The sequence below is a fragment of the Pristiophorus japonicus genome, chromosome 8 (assembly GCF_044704955.1).
Source record: "Pristiophorus japonicus isolate sPriJap1 chromosome 8, sPriJap1.hap1, whole genome shotgun sequence".
Lineage (NCBI taxonomy): Eukaryota > Metazoa > Chordata > Chondrichthyes > Pristiophoridae > Pristiophorus > Pristiophorus japonicus.
This window is the reverse complement of record NC_091984.1, coordinates 186,101,964-186,115,407: the sequence shown is the minus strand read 5'-3', so window position 1 is coordinate 186,115,407 and position 13,444 is coordinate 186,101,964. Positions and strand designations below refer to the sequence as shown.

General features: G+C 49.2%; 1 protein-coding gene and 1 pseudogene across 1 annotated transcript in view; both read right to left on the bottom strand.

Moving 5' to 3' along the window:
• LOC139268260 (hepatocyte nuclear factor 1-alpha-like) overlaps nucleotides 1–13,444 on the bottom strand; it is a 292,924-nt gene that overhangs the window by 261,751 nt on the left and 17,729 nt on the right. The gene's annotated exons all lie outside the window — the stretch shown is intronic.
• On the bottom strand, nucleotides 2,034–2,333 carry LOC139270040 (U2 spliceosomal RNA; annotated as a pseudogene).

Genomic DNA, 13,444 nt, shown 5'->3' with positions numbered 1-13,444 from the left:
GTCCTAGTTTACTCGCCTAACCGAATTAGTGATCTCCCCAGCACACTGGTATTTCAGTCAGCTGATGTTTCATTCAGCTGTGACACTCGACTGTCCCACCAACACTCCAAAACCCAATGCAACATTTCACCAAGAGAACAAGGCTTGAGCTGTCAAAAAGATTTTCTCAACAGGCCGAGAAAGTAGGAGAGGAGAATCCAAGTTGCTTCCACAAGCTGCTCTGATTGAGGTTCAGTTCTGCACTGGTCCAGGCTACGTGGATGGGTGCGATTTGGCCTGTGCAGCTGGTCGGAACATAAGAGCACATCGAAGGAAATCAGTTCCCAGGGGGTCCTCTGTATAGAGTGGACATCCTACTTTTCACCTCCTTACTTAAATGGATGCTACTGCAGAATAACTGAGTGTTCTGACGAGAGCGGGTGCATGACAGAAATTAAGGCGTTACTTTACAACTGTTGATACATTCTCCATCTAAGTTCTGTCTTATGAAAAATTGGAATTTGGCAGATGGCACTTAAAAAAAAAAAAATTCTACCAGTATGAAATTTCTACCCTAAGGGGCCGATTTTGATGAATTTACCGCCTACTGCCGCCCAGTGCCACTTTCGACGTGTCCTGGAGCAGGGGGGAGGGGAGAGCCGCCGGGAAGCGCCCGCCAATGTCAGCAGACGGCCGATGAGCGTAAGTCCACCCCCGCCCTCCCGCCGAGATGCCAGATTGGTGCAGGCAGGAATCGGCGGCTGGACGGCGGTGGACTGTTGCGTGGAGGCTGCTCTGTCCTTGATGGTGAATGTCAAGATCCTGTAAAATAGGTAAGTGGAATGTTTTTAAATTATTTATTTACAAGTACTTACCTGGATGGGGTCCCCTGAAAGCCCTCAGATGTTTATTTTTTTGTTGGTGATGATTTTTATTTTGACCTTTTCGACCCTCCGTGGGCCCGACTCCGTCCTCGGCGGCACTTGGGCGGCAAGCGCCTCTGCTGCCAAGATTGAGAACTCCCGCCCGCTGCCGTCCAGATTGGCAACGTACATCATTGATTTGCCGCCCGCCAACCTTCGAGGGACCTCGGCGATGAAAACCCTGCCGATAGTACCATCCAGTACCTCGGCGGCCATCGGCGGCACTTTGAGTGGCACGTGGGTGGGCGGAGCCCTTGACCAAATTCGGCCCCTATGATTCTTTAACTATAACCATTTTGAACACCAGGTCTAAAACCAGGTAAGTCCTTGGGGAGGAGTGGGGGTTGGGGAGGCGAATACATAAGGAATAGGAATAGGAGCAGGAGTAGGCTATTTGGCCCCTCAAGCCTGCTCCGCCATTTAATAAGGTCATGGCTGATCTGATCCTGACCTCAACTCGACTTACCCCCCTGCTGCCCAGATCCATTGACTCCCTTATCATTCAAAAATCTGTCTATCTCCACCTTAAATATATTTAAAAAACCCAGCCTCCACAGCTCTCTGTGGTAGAGAATTCCAAAGATTCACGACTCTCTGAGAGAAGAAATTCCTCCTCATTTCTGTTTTAAATGGGCGACCCCTTATTCTGAAACTATGCCCCCTAGTTCTAGATTCCCCCATGAGGGGAAACATCCTCTCTGCATCTACCCTGTCAAGCCCCCTCAGAATCTTATATATTTCAATAAGATCACCTCTCATTCTTCTAAATTCCAAGGAGTATAGACACAACCACTTCATCTCAGGAATCAACCCCGTGAACCTTCTCTGAACTGCCTCCAATGCAAGTATATCCCTCCTTAAATACGGAGACCAAAACTGTACGCAGTATTCCAGGTCTTACCAACACCCTGTACAGTTGGAGCAGGACTTCCCTACTTTTATACTCCATCCCCGTTGCAATAAATGCCAGCATTCCATGGGTAATTTTTTTTTAAATGTTTTATTCATTGCCAATCTTTCCAATTCTTTGTCAGATCAACTTGTCAGATCATAAACGCCAAAGGTCACCTTGTGCCCAAACAAAGATCACTCTGCGCCAATGATTTTGCTCTTAGCCAAAAGGCCTAGAGGCAAGACTGCACCGTTCCTGGAAGTACTGCAATACCAGGTTCGTGCCATGGAGGTGGACAGGGCAGGCCCCCCACCCACCTCCTATTTCCAAAAAGCATAGGGGAACCACCTTCCTGATCCAGGGAGAACCACTTTCTGGTCATGGTTACTCCCCTGTCAGGTCAGGTATGCATTTTTTTTTTTGAAATTCGTAGCCAATCGTTCCAATTCTTTGTCAAATCACAAACGCCAGAGGTCACCTTGGGCCCATTCAAGGATCACTCTGCGCCAATGCTCTTAGCCAAAAGGCCGAGAGCCACTGCACCGTTCCTGGAAGTACTGCAATACCAGGTTCGTGCCATGGAGGTGGATGGGTCACGTCCCCCACACACCTCCGTGGAGGTGGATGGGTCAAGCCACCCCACCGTCAGGTATGCATGATCTTAGCCAAAAGGCCGGTCAGGTTGCAATAAAGGCCAGCATTCCATGGGTAATGGTCGAGTCTGGGAAGCAGCAGCCTACAGTATTGCTACGGAGGCAGGAGGGGAGCAGGAATGTTCCTTCTGGCTCCACATTAAGGTAAGTAAAAAAAGAAAATATACCTGCTTTTTGGTGGCCAGTGGCGGTCCCTTTAAAGACCGCTGGTGGGGCTGCTGTAGACCTGGGAAAAACTGAGTGGTGCACGCACCACCCAGCTTTTGCTCAATTTGGCATCGAGACCGCTGATTAGCATATTCGAGGGGCCTACTTTAGTTGGATACTCGTGGCATTTGGAAGTCACAAGTTTCCAAATTGGCAGCCAGCGCACTTCCAGGGAGCTGGGGAGTGGAAGATCACGCCCGGAAATTGCTCTGCCCCAACTCCTATTTTTCCACCCAGAAATCGGGGGCGACAGGGATCAATTTCTGCCCCTCGCTTCATAAAAAAGTGAGGAAGAAATTTGCTTGACTGTGCAAAGTTCCCACAAAAGGTGTGCCAACATAAATGTCAATTTACAATGTTCGCTGGCAAAGAATTTAAAGTCACCGATCGAGAATGCACTGCACTTTTATAAATGTATCGTCACACTGGTGTTGTTCCTGGGCTTTGTGTAATGTTGTCCTCTCAGTGCATTGACCCAGTGGCCCTTTATATGGAGCAAGCAACAATCACTGTCCTTTTAAATCCAGTCACGGTACATCAGCAGTTTAAAGAACAACTGCAGTTCAGATTCCTGTAGCAAGCTTATTTTCATAAGTGTTGCGAATGTAATTGTTTACAGGCTAGAGAGAAGATAAATTCAACTTCAATAATGTAATCTGGTGGGTTCAGTTTGTGCATGACTGGCAGTTTCTTTTTAAAATTTGGATGATCAGATATTCAAAATCTACAGTCCCGATAACTCTACACTCGGAAATTTTTTTAAAAGGTCTTCAATTTAAGCCATTTTAGAACTTCATTGAAATAAAGAACTGTGTAATTAAAATTCTACGGCACATTATTGAGTGCTGTCCTTATGGGGGCATTCATAGGCCTCAGCACCCAGTGATACAGATACCCAGAGCCCAGTGACACAGAGACCCAGAGCCCAGTGACAGAGAGACCCAGAGCACAGTGACAGAGAGACCCAGAGCACAGTGACAGAGAGACCCAGAGCCCAGTGACAGAGAGACCCAGAGCCCAGTGACAGAGAGACCCAGAGCCCAGTGACAGAGACCCAGAGCCCAGTGATACAGAGACCCAGAGCCCAGTGATACAGAGACCCAGAGCCCAGTGAAGCAGGGACCCAGCGCCCAGTGATACAGAGACCAGTGATACAGAGACCCAGAGCCCAGTGATACAGAAACCCAGAGCCCAGTGACACAGAGACCCAGAGGCCAGTGATACAGAGACCCAGAGCCCAGTGATAGAGACTCAGAGCCCAGTGACAAGAGACCCGGAGCCTAGTGATACAGAGACCCAGAGCCCAGTATTACAGAGCCCAGTGATACAGAGACCCAGAGCCCAGTGATACAGAAACCCAGAGCCCAGTGACAGAGAGACCCAGAGCCCAGTGATACAGAGACCCAGAGCACAGTGATAGAGACCCAGAGCCCAGTGATACAGAGACCCAGAGCCCAGTGACAGAGAGATCCAGAGCCCAGTGACAAAGAGACCCAGAGCCCAGTGATACAGAGACCCAGAGCCCAGTGACAGAGAACACCCAGAGCACAGTGACAGAGAGACCCAGAGCCCAGTGATACAGAGACCCAGAGCCCAGTGATACAGAGACCCAGAGCCCAGTGATACAGAGACCCAGTGCCCAGTGATACAGAGGCCAGTGATACAGAGACCCAGAGGCCAGTGATACAGAGACCCAGAGGCCAGTGATACAGAGACCCAGAGGCCAGTGATACAGAGACCCAGAGCCCAGTGATAGAGACTCAGAGCCCAGTGACAAGAGACCCGGAGCCTAGTGATACAGAGACCCAGAGCCCAGTATTACAGAGCCCAGTGATACAGAGACCCAGAGCCCAGTGATAAACCCAGAGCCCAGTGACAGAGAGACTCAGAGCCCAGTGACAGAGAGACCCAGAGCCCAGTGATACAGAGACCCAGAGCCGAGTGATACAGAGCCCAGTGACACAGACCCAGAGCCCAGTGATACAGAAACCCAGAGCCCAGTGATACAGAGCCCAGTGATACAGACACCCAGAGCCCAGTGACAGAGAGGCCCAGAGCCCGGTGATACAGAGACCCAGAGCCGAGTGATACAGACCTCAGTGATACAGACCCAGAGCCCAGTGATAAAGAAACCCAGAGCCGAGTGATACAGAAACCCAGAGCACAGTGATACAGACCCAGAGCCCAGTGATACAGTCCCAGAGCCCAGTGATACAGAGATCCAGAGCCCAGTGATACAGAGATCCAGAACCCAGTGATAGAGACCCAGAGCCCAGTGATACAGAGATCCAGAGCCCAATGATACAGAGATCCAGAGTCCAGTGATACAGACCCAGAGCCCAGTGACAGAGAGACCCAGAGTCCAGTGATACAGAGACCCAGAGTCCAGTGATACAGAGACCCAGAGCCCAGTGATAGAGACCCAGAGCCCAGTGACAAGAGACCCAGAGCCCAGTGATACAGAGCCCAGTGATACAGAGACCCAGAGACATTATTGAGTGCTGTCCTTATGGGGGCATTCATAGGCCTCAGTGATTCATAGAGCCGAGTGATACAGAGCCCAGTGATACAGACCCAGAGCCAAGTGATACAGAAACCCAGAGCCGAGTGATACAGAGATCCAGAGCCCAGTGATAGAGATCCAGAGCCCAGTGATACAGAGATCCAGAGCCCAGTGATACAGAGACCCAGAGCCCACTGATACAGAGCCAAGTGATACAGAGACCCAGAGCCCAGTGATACAGAGACCAAGAGCCCAGTGAAAGAGAGACCCAGAGCCCAGTGATACAGAGCCCAGTGATACAGAGATCCAGAGCCCAGTGATTTAGAAACCCAGAGCCTAGTGATACAGAGACCCAGAGCCGAGTGATACAGAGCCCAGTGATACAGACCCAGAGCCCAGTGATACAGAAACCCAGAGCCGAGTGATACAGAGCCCAGTGATACCCAGAGCCCAGTGACAAGAGACCCGGAGCCTAGTGATACAGAGACCCAGAGCCCAGTATTACAGAGCCCAGTGATACAGAGACCCAGAGCCCAGTGATACAGAAACCCAGAGCCCAGTGACAGAGAGACTCAGAGCCCAGTGACAGAGAGACCCAGAGCCCAGTGATACAGAGACCCAGAGCCGAGTGATACAGAGCCCAGTGACACAGACCCAGAGCCCAGTGATACAGAAACCCAGAGCCCAGTGATACAGAGCCCAGTGATACAGACACCCAGAGCCCAGTGACAGAGAGGCCCAGAGCCCGGTGATACAGAGACCCAGAGCCGAGTGATACAGACCTCAGTGATACAGACCCAGAGCCCAGTGATAAAGAAACCCAGAGCCGAGTGATACAGAAACCCAGAGCACAGTGATACAGACCCAGAGCCCAGTGATACAGTCCCAGAGCCCAGTGATACAGAGATCCAGAGCCCAGTGATACAGAGATCCAGAACCCAGTGATAGAGACCCAGAGCCCAGTGATACAGAGATCCAGAGCCCAATGATACAGAGATCCAGAGTCCAGTGATACAGACCCAGAGCCCAGTGACAGAGAGACCCAGAGTCCAGTGATACAGAGACCCAGAGTCCAGTGATACAGAGACCCAGAGCCCAGTGATAGAGACCCAGAGCCCAGTGACAAGAGACCCAGAGCCCAGTGATACAGAGCCCAGTGATACAGAGACCCAGAGACATTATTGAGTGCTGTCCTTATGGGGGCATTCATAGGCCTCAGTGATTCATAGAGCCGAGTGATACAGAGCCCAGTGATACAGACCCAGAGCCCAGTGATACAGAAACCCAGAGCCGAGTGATACAGAGATCCAGAGCCCAGTGATAGAGATCCAGAGCCCAGTGATACAGAAATCCAGAGCCCAGTGATACAGAGACCCAGAGCCCACTGATACAGAGCCAAGTGATACAGAGACCTAGAGCCCAGTGATACAGAGACCAAGAGCCCAGTGAAAGAGAGACCCAGAGCCCAGTGATACAGAGCCCAGTGATACAGAGATCCAGAGCCCAGTGATTTAGAAACCCAGAGCCTAGTGATACAGAGACCCAGAGCCGAGTGATACAGAGCCCAGTGATACAGACCCAGAGCCCAGTGATACAGAAACCCAGAGCCGAGTGATACAGAGCCCAGTGATACCCAGAGCCCAGTGATACAGAAACCCAGAGCCCAGTGATACAGAGATCCAGAGCCCAGTGATACAGAGATCCAGAGCCCAGTGATACAGAGACCCAGAGCCCAGTGACAGAGAGACCCAGAGCCCAGTGATACAGAGATCCAGAGCCGAGTGATACAGAGCCCAGTGATACACACCCAGAGCCCAGTGATACAGAAACCCAGAGCCGAGTGATACAGAGACCCAGAGCCCAGTGATACAGACCCAAAACCCAGTGATACAGGGACCCAGAGCCCAGTGATACAGAGATCCAGAGCCCAGTGATACAGAGATCCAAAGCCCAGTGATAGACACCCAGAGCCCTGTGATACAGAAACCCAGAGCCCAGTGATACAGAGCCCAGTGATACAGAGCCCAGTGATACAGAGACCCAGAGCCCAGTGATACAGAGACCAAGAGCCCAGTGATACAGAGCCCAGTGATAGAGACCCAGAACCCAGTGACAGAGAGACCCAGAGCCCAGTGATACAGAGATCCAGAGCCCAGTGATACAGAGATCCAGAGCCCAGTGATACAGAGATCCAGAGCCCAGTGATACAGAGACCCAGAGCCCAGTGATACAGAGCCCAGTGATACAGAGACCCAGAGCCCAGTGATGCAGAGACCCGGAGCCCAGTGATGCAGAGACCCAGAGCCCAGTGATACAGAGATCCAGAGCCCAGTGATACAGAGATCTGGAGCCCAGTGATACAGAGATCCAGAGCCCAGTGATACAGAGACCCAGAGCCCAGTGATACAGAGCCCAGTGATACAGAGACCCAGAGCCCAGTGATAGAGCCCAGTGATACAGAGATCCAGAGCCTAGTGATACAGAGACCCAGAGCCTAGTGATACAGAGACCCAGAGCCCAGTGATACAGAGACCCAGAGCCCAGTGATACAGAGATCCAGAGCCCAGTGATACAGAGACCCAGAGCCCAGTGATACAGAGCCCAGTGATATAGAGACCCAGAGCCCAGTGACACAGAGACCCAGAGCCCAGTGATACAGAGCCCAGTGTTACAGAGATCCAGAGCCCAGTGATAGAGATCCAGAGCCCAGTGATACAGAGACCCAGGGCCCAGTGATACAGAGCCCAGTGATACTGAGATCCAGATCCCAGTGATACACAGCCCAGTGATACAAAGACCCAGAGCCCAGTGATACAGAGACCCAGAGCCCAGTGATACAGACCAGTGATACAGAGACCCAGAGCCCAGTGATAGACAGACCCAGAGCCCAGTGATAGATAGACCCAGAGACTGTGATACAGAGACCCAGAGCCCAGTGATAGAGACCCAGAGACCCAGGGCCCAGTGATACAGAGACCCAGAGACTGTGATATAGAGAACCCGAGCTCAATGATACACAGACCAAGAGCCTGGGATACAGAGAACCAGAACCCAGACACAGAGGCCCAGTGACACAGAGGCCCAGAGCCCAGTGATACAGAGACCCACACTTGTGGTCCAGAGCCCAGTGACACAGGGACCCAGAGCCTAGTGATAACGAGACCCACAGCCTGTGATACAGAGTGCCAGTGCATGATACACAGCAGTGCTGCAGCCTCCGAGGATAACATTATCAGCCTCCATGTCTTTTTATCGGGTGTTTTAGCCGAAAATAGAAGAAGGATTTTATTTTGGTCTCAAAGTGTCTGAAACATGTGAAAGTTACCTTTCCACCCAACCCCTGGGGAATAGGCCCTACAGCATTATAACACAGAGCTAAAGGTGACACGCTGTTATATTAGACAGACTTACAATGAGGGTAAGATGTAACAGAGATAGCGTGATAACAAACAGCCTTATGAAGATGGTCAGGAATAACAGAGGCAGTCATAGCTGAGAGCCTTGTGATGGGGCCGGAGATATAACAGAGGCCATATTGCAGCCAAGACTCTGATACTGATAGGTGGGTATATAACAGTAATAGTGTCATAATTACAATAATATGGAATGGATTTGCAGAAATGTTCGATCTTGCCCTGTATTTCTGAAATAATGCATTAGATTGTGTTATATTATAGATTCATTACATATTTAGGTGTCAGCTATGGCTCAGTGGTAGCACTCTTGCTTCTGAATCAGGAGGTTGTGGGTTCAAATTCCCACTCCAGAGATTTGAATACAAAATCTAGGCTGACACTCCAGTGCAGTGCCAAGGGAGTGCTGTACTGTCAGAGGTGCTGCCTTTCAGGTGAGACGTTAAACCAAGGCTCCGTCTGCTCTCTCATAAAAATCCCATGACTCTATTTTGAAGAAAAACGAGGGAGTTCTCCCCTGGCCAATATTTTACTTATATTAAAACAGTGACTACAATTCAAAAGTACTTCATTGGCTGTAAAGCGCATTGGACGTCCTGAGGGCATGAAAGGTGCTATATACATTTTAGCCTATTTTCTTTATTAATCCAGATAGCTAAGGCTAAAGGACTACGAAAGACCATAGATAACCCTAGTCCAGCCAGATTGCCATACTACCCTGGGCATCATTCAGCCTGCTCAGAGACCAGGCCAAAAAAAGGAACTTGAAATGCAAAATGCTAAAATAAAACTTAGCTGCTCCTGATGATTTTTTGACAAATAAAAATGAATATATTTACTGTAAAACATTATCTAACCTGGCAATTTCTATTTTACTGTTGAATTTTGTTGCAGACTTTTCAGTTCCCTTCATATGAACTCTAATCCCCTGATCATACAGCCATTTAATACCACAAATTAATAAATTATGCATGTGGGAACAAATTGTTGCACTTTTGATTGTGCATAAATCGTTCTCAGCAACCCCGACAGCAGCAATAAAATAAAGAATGAAAATAATGAAATGTCTACAAAATCATCAACTGAACATTTCCCTAGGTGAATGTTTCCATCAGTATCTTGTGTTTTACACAGTTCATTTTCATTATTGGCCGTTAGGAGAATTCTGTTGATACAAATATTCAGTTGGATAATTTATTGTTTAATTACCCTTTTAATGGCAAAACACTGCAATTAGCTCACTCGTTCCTGGTTTAATCTGATGAATTCTTCCATTGAAAAACATGGCTAGCTCCCCTAATGCCTATGTTGGTAAATGCACTGTCGCTGTGGTACTGAGCCCCACAGAGCAGGAAGGCCCCGAGTTCAGTCCGTGTCATTTGTGTTGCAACTGATTGCAACTGGACCATTGGTGAGAGAGCTACCAGTAGCCATAGCAACCAGGGCTGGTGAAGGGTAATGGGGCAGGGAGTCGGTCAGCATTCCTCCTGCTGGATGGGCATGTGCAGATGTCAGGTGAAGAGAGGTATGGTACATTTCATGTTGGAATTGCCGATCTAAGCTTACATGTGAAGAATGGCTACACAACGTGTTAGTGTGGCTCAGTGGGTGGGTAGCACACTCGCCTCTGAAGGTTGTGGGATCAAGTCCCACTCCAGGGACTTGAGGACAAAGATCTAGGCTGACACGAAGCAGAACAGGGGAGCTATCCCTGGTGTCCTGGCCAATATTTATCCCTCAATCAACATAACAAAAATACATTATCTGGTCATTATCATACTGCTGTTTGTGGGAGCTTGCTACCATGCTTCCCACATTACAGCAGTGACTACAAAAGTGCTTAATTGGCAGTAAAGCGCTTTAAGACGTCCGGTGGTTGTGAAAGGCGCTACAAAAATGCAAGTCTTTTACTTGGGAGGATCTTTAGGAGAGGAAGGGAGGGAACTGGGCGGGGGGTGGAGGTGGGGGGAGAAAAATGAATAGCCTAGCTGCTAAAACACATCTAGGATCCCATGCTTTCTGTATTAGTTATTGTCCAAATAAGTGCAACAGTAATGTTGCATTAAATACTTGATGTAGATACAAAATTATGCAAAGATATGAAGTGTTCACTGAAGTTTGACAATATGATGGCCTCACATTAGAAACAAGTGCCTTTACAAGCTGCTGAATCTGTAACGATCAGAGTGGAGCAGCCCTCTCCTTCACTCACAATGTTAATTAGCTGGCTGCTTCGCAAATAACAGTCTTATTTTTAATAATATTGTTCAGAATTTCCTTTTTTCCATAATTTGCAAATACATTTTAGATGTTTAGTAGCTGGTAAACTGAAGCATTATGTAGTGATCCAGAGGCAGATCATTTGAAAGAAAATTCTGATAATAATATTGAAACATCTGGCACTGCATGGCACACACCATTATTCAGAACACAACGATATCCTGTTATGGTTGGTGATGAAATCATAGGCCATTACAGCCTGTAACAGAATAGCGAGCTGTCAGTATTTTATGTCGCTGTTTTAAAATAGCTAGAGTTCAAGTAGAACATAAAAATTAGGAGCAAGAGTAGGCCATTTGGCCCCTTGAGTCTGCTCCGCCATTCAATGAGATCATGGCTGATCTTTGACCTCAACTCCACTTTCCTGCATATCCCCATATCCCTTGATTCCCTTAATATCCAAAAATCTATCGATCTCCATCTTGAATATACTCAAAGACTGGGGGGCCGAAATTGGTGAACTTACCACCCACTGCCGCTGACATTCCTCTGCTCGAATCGCCCAGTGCCACTTTCGACGTTTACCGGAGCGGGCGGGAGGGGAGAGCCGCCGGGAAGCGCCCGCCGATGTCAGCGGACGGCCGATGCGCATAAGTACACTCCTGCCCGCCAAGATGCCAGATTGGTGTGGGTGAGAGTCGGCTGGAATCGGCGGCAGGACGGCGGTGGGCCGCTGAGTGGAGGCAACTCTGTCCTCAACGGTAAGTGTCAAGATGGGGGAAAACAGGTTAGTGGCATTTTTAACATTTATTTCTGTACAGGGACTTACCTGGATGGGGTCCCCTGAAGGTCGTCAGACATTTTTTTTAATGCTTTTTACTTTTAGGTGTTCGCTCCTCCGTGGGCCCGACTCCATCTTCGGCAGCACTTGGGCGGCAAGCGCATTTGTCACCGAGAATGAGAGCTCCCGCCGGCTCCCGCCCAGGCTGGCGGCATACGTCGCTGCTTTGCCACCCGCTGACCTTCGAAGGACCTTGCTGATGAAAACCCACCCAAAGAACCGTCAGGGACCTCGGCAGCCATCGGCGGTCCTTTGGGCGGTATTTAGGCGGGCGGGGGCCTTCATCAAATTCGGGCCCTGAGCCTCCACAGCTCTTTGGGATAGAGAATTCCAGAGATTCACCACTCTCTGAGTGAAGAAGTTTCTCCTCATCTCAGTCCTAAATGGCCAACCCCTTATTCTGAGACTGTGATTCCTATTTCTGGGGGCTAGAACCTCCACTTTTGCGCTTATCGCCCAAAAATGGACGATATTTCCGGCGTGGTCTGTAAATAAGGGTTTTCAGATCGCCGGCTTCTCGCCCATTCTCAAAGCACCTAGTCTCCATTTTTGAAAATGGCCATTACCGCAAGCGATATGAAATGGGCATTAGCATTACATTTTTTTGACCTTCTGCTGTAAAGTGTCGCCGTCCTTAGCAATGGCATGGCAACGCTCGATTCCCGCAATTCAGGAGATCAAGGGTCATCATGACATGCGCAGAAGAGGAGACAGAGAGAGATGGAGCTCAGAGGCACTGAAAGCGTGTGTGGCTGTGGTGTGTGCTTGTTTGGCTGTTGTGGGAGGCACGAGGGAGATTCACCAGTAGCAAAAAGCCTACTAAGCACCAAGAACATAGTTGGCACCGAATTTTTGTCCAACAAATAATATATAACATGGAAGGGATGGAGGAGGCCCTGGAGCTGGTAGCAGAGGGCTCCCAGTGGTCCTGGAGCGCGGCACTGCAGCCCAAGGTGCCGCATCCCCATTACCAACCACACATGAGAGCCAGCAGAAACATTTTGCTTCTGGCTCGGAACACGTTCCCACCTCTGGACCGTCCTCTCCTGTATCCTGTATCCCGTATCCGTCCAAACAGCGTTTCGGCCGTCACCACCCCCCCCCCCCCACAAAGAAGCGGAGCTCCTTGACCAGGAGGCTTGGAGTCAGGAGGGGAAGTGGAAGGGGTAGAGGTGGGGAGGAGAAGCTGGGGGGGGGAGGGTGGGGAAGGGTATACAGAAATACTGATGATTTCAGACTAATGTTCGGTTTAAATGTTTTTTATTTAACAAAACCTTGTAGCGCATTGGCTCAGATAGCTGCACCGTTACACACTGGTAATTCCTTAACATCAAAGGGTATAATTACACTTAACTTCAATCAACTTAAACTTTAACTGTCACCAAGGTGATGCCCACCATTGATGTATGATCTGCACACCCAGCAGTGTGTCAGCCTTGTAAATAACACCAACGTTCTTTCAGTCAAAGTGATCATTGATGAGCTCCTTACGTAAGGCTCTTGCAGCTATCATGCCACCACGAGCCCGTTCATGCGGTCTACAGGGGGGCAGGGGTGTTGTGTATGCAATAACTGTTAGACTGAGTACTATTTAACTCCAAGAGGTATGACCTTGGCTCTGCTTTATTAAGGCCCAAAGTGACTAATACACAAAATGGCTGGCCTTTTATACTTGGGCTGCACACACGTGCATGCAGCCCAATGGCCTCCAACAGTGATGCTATCTAGTGGCTAGTGATCCCAAAAGTACATACATGACAATACCCCCCTCTGAGATATTAACACAGTCTTTTAAAAATTGAGACGGTCCGGT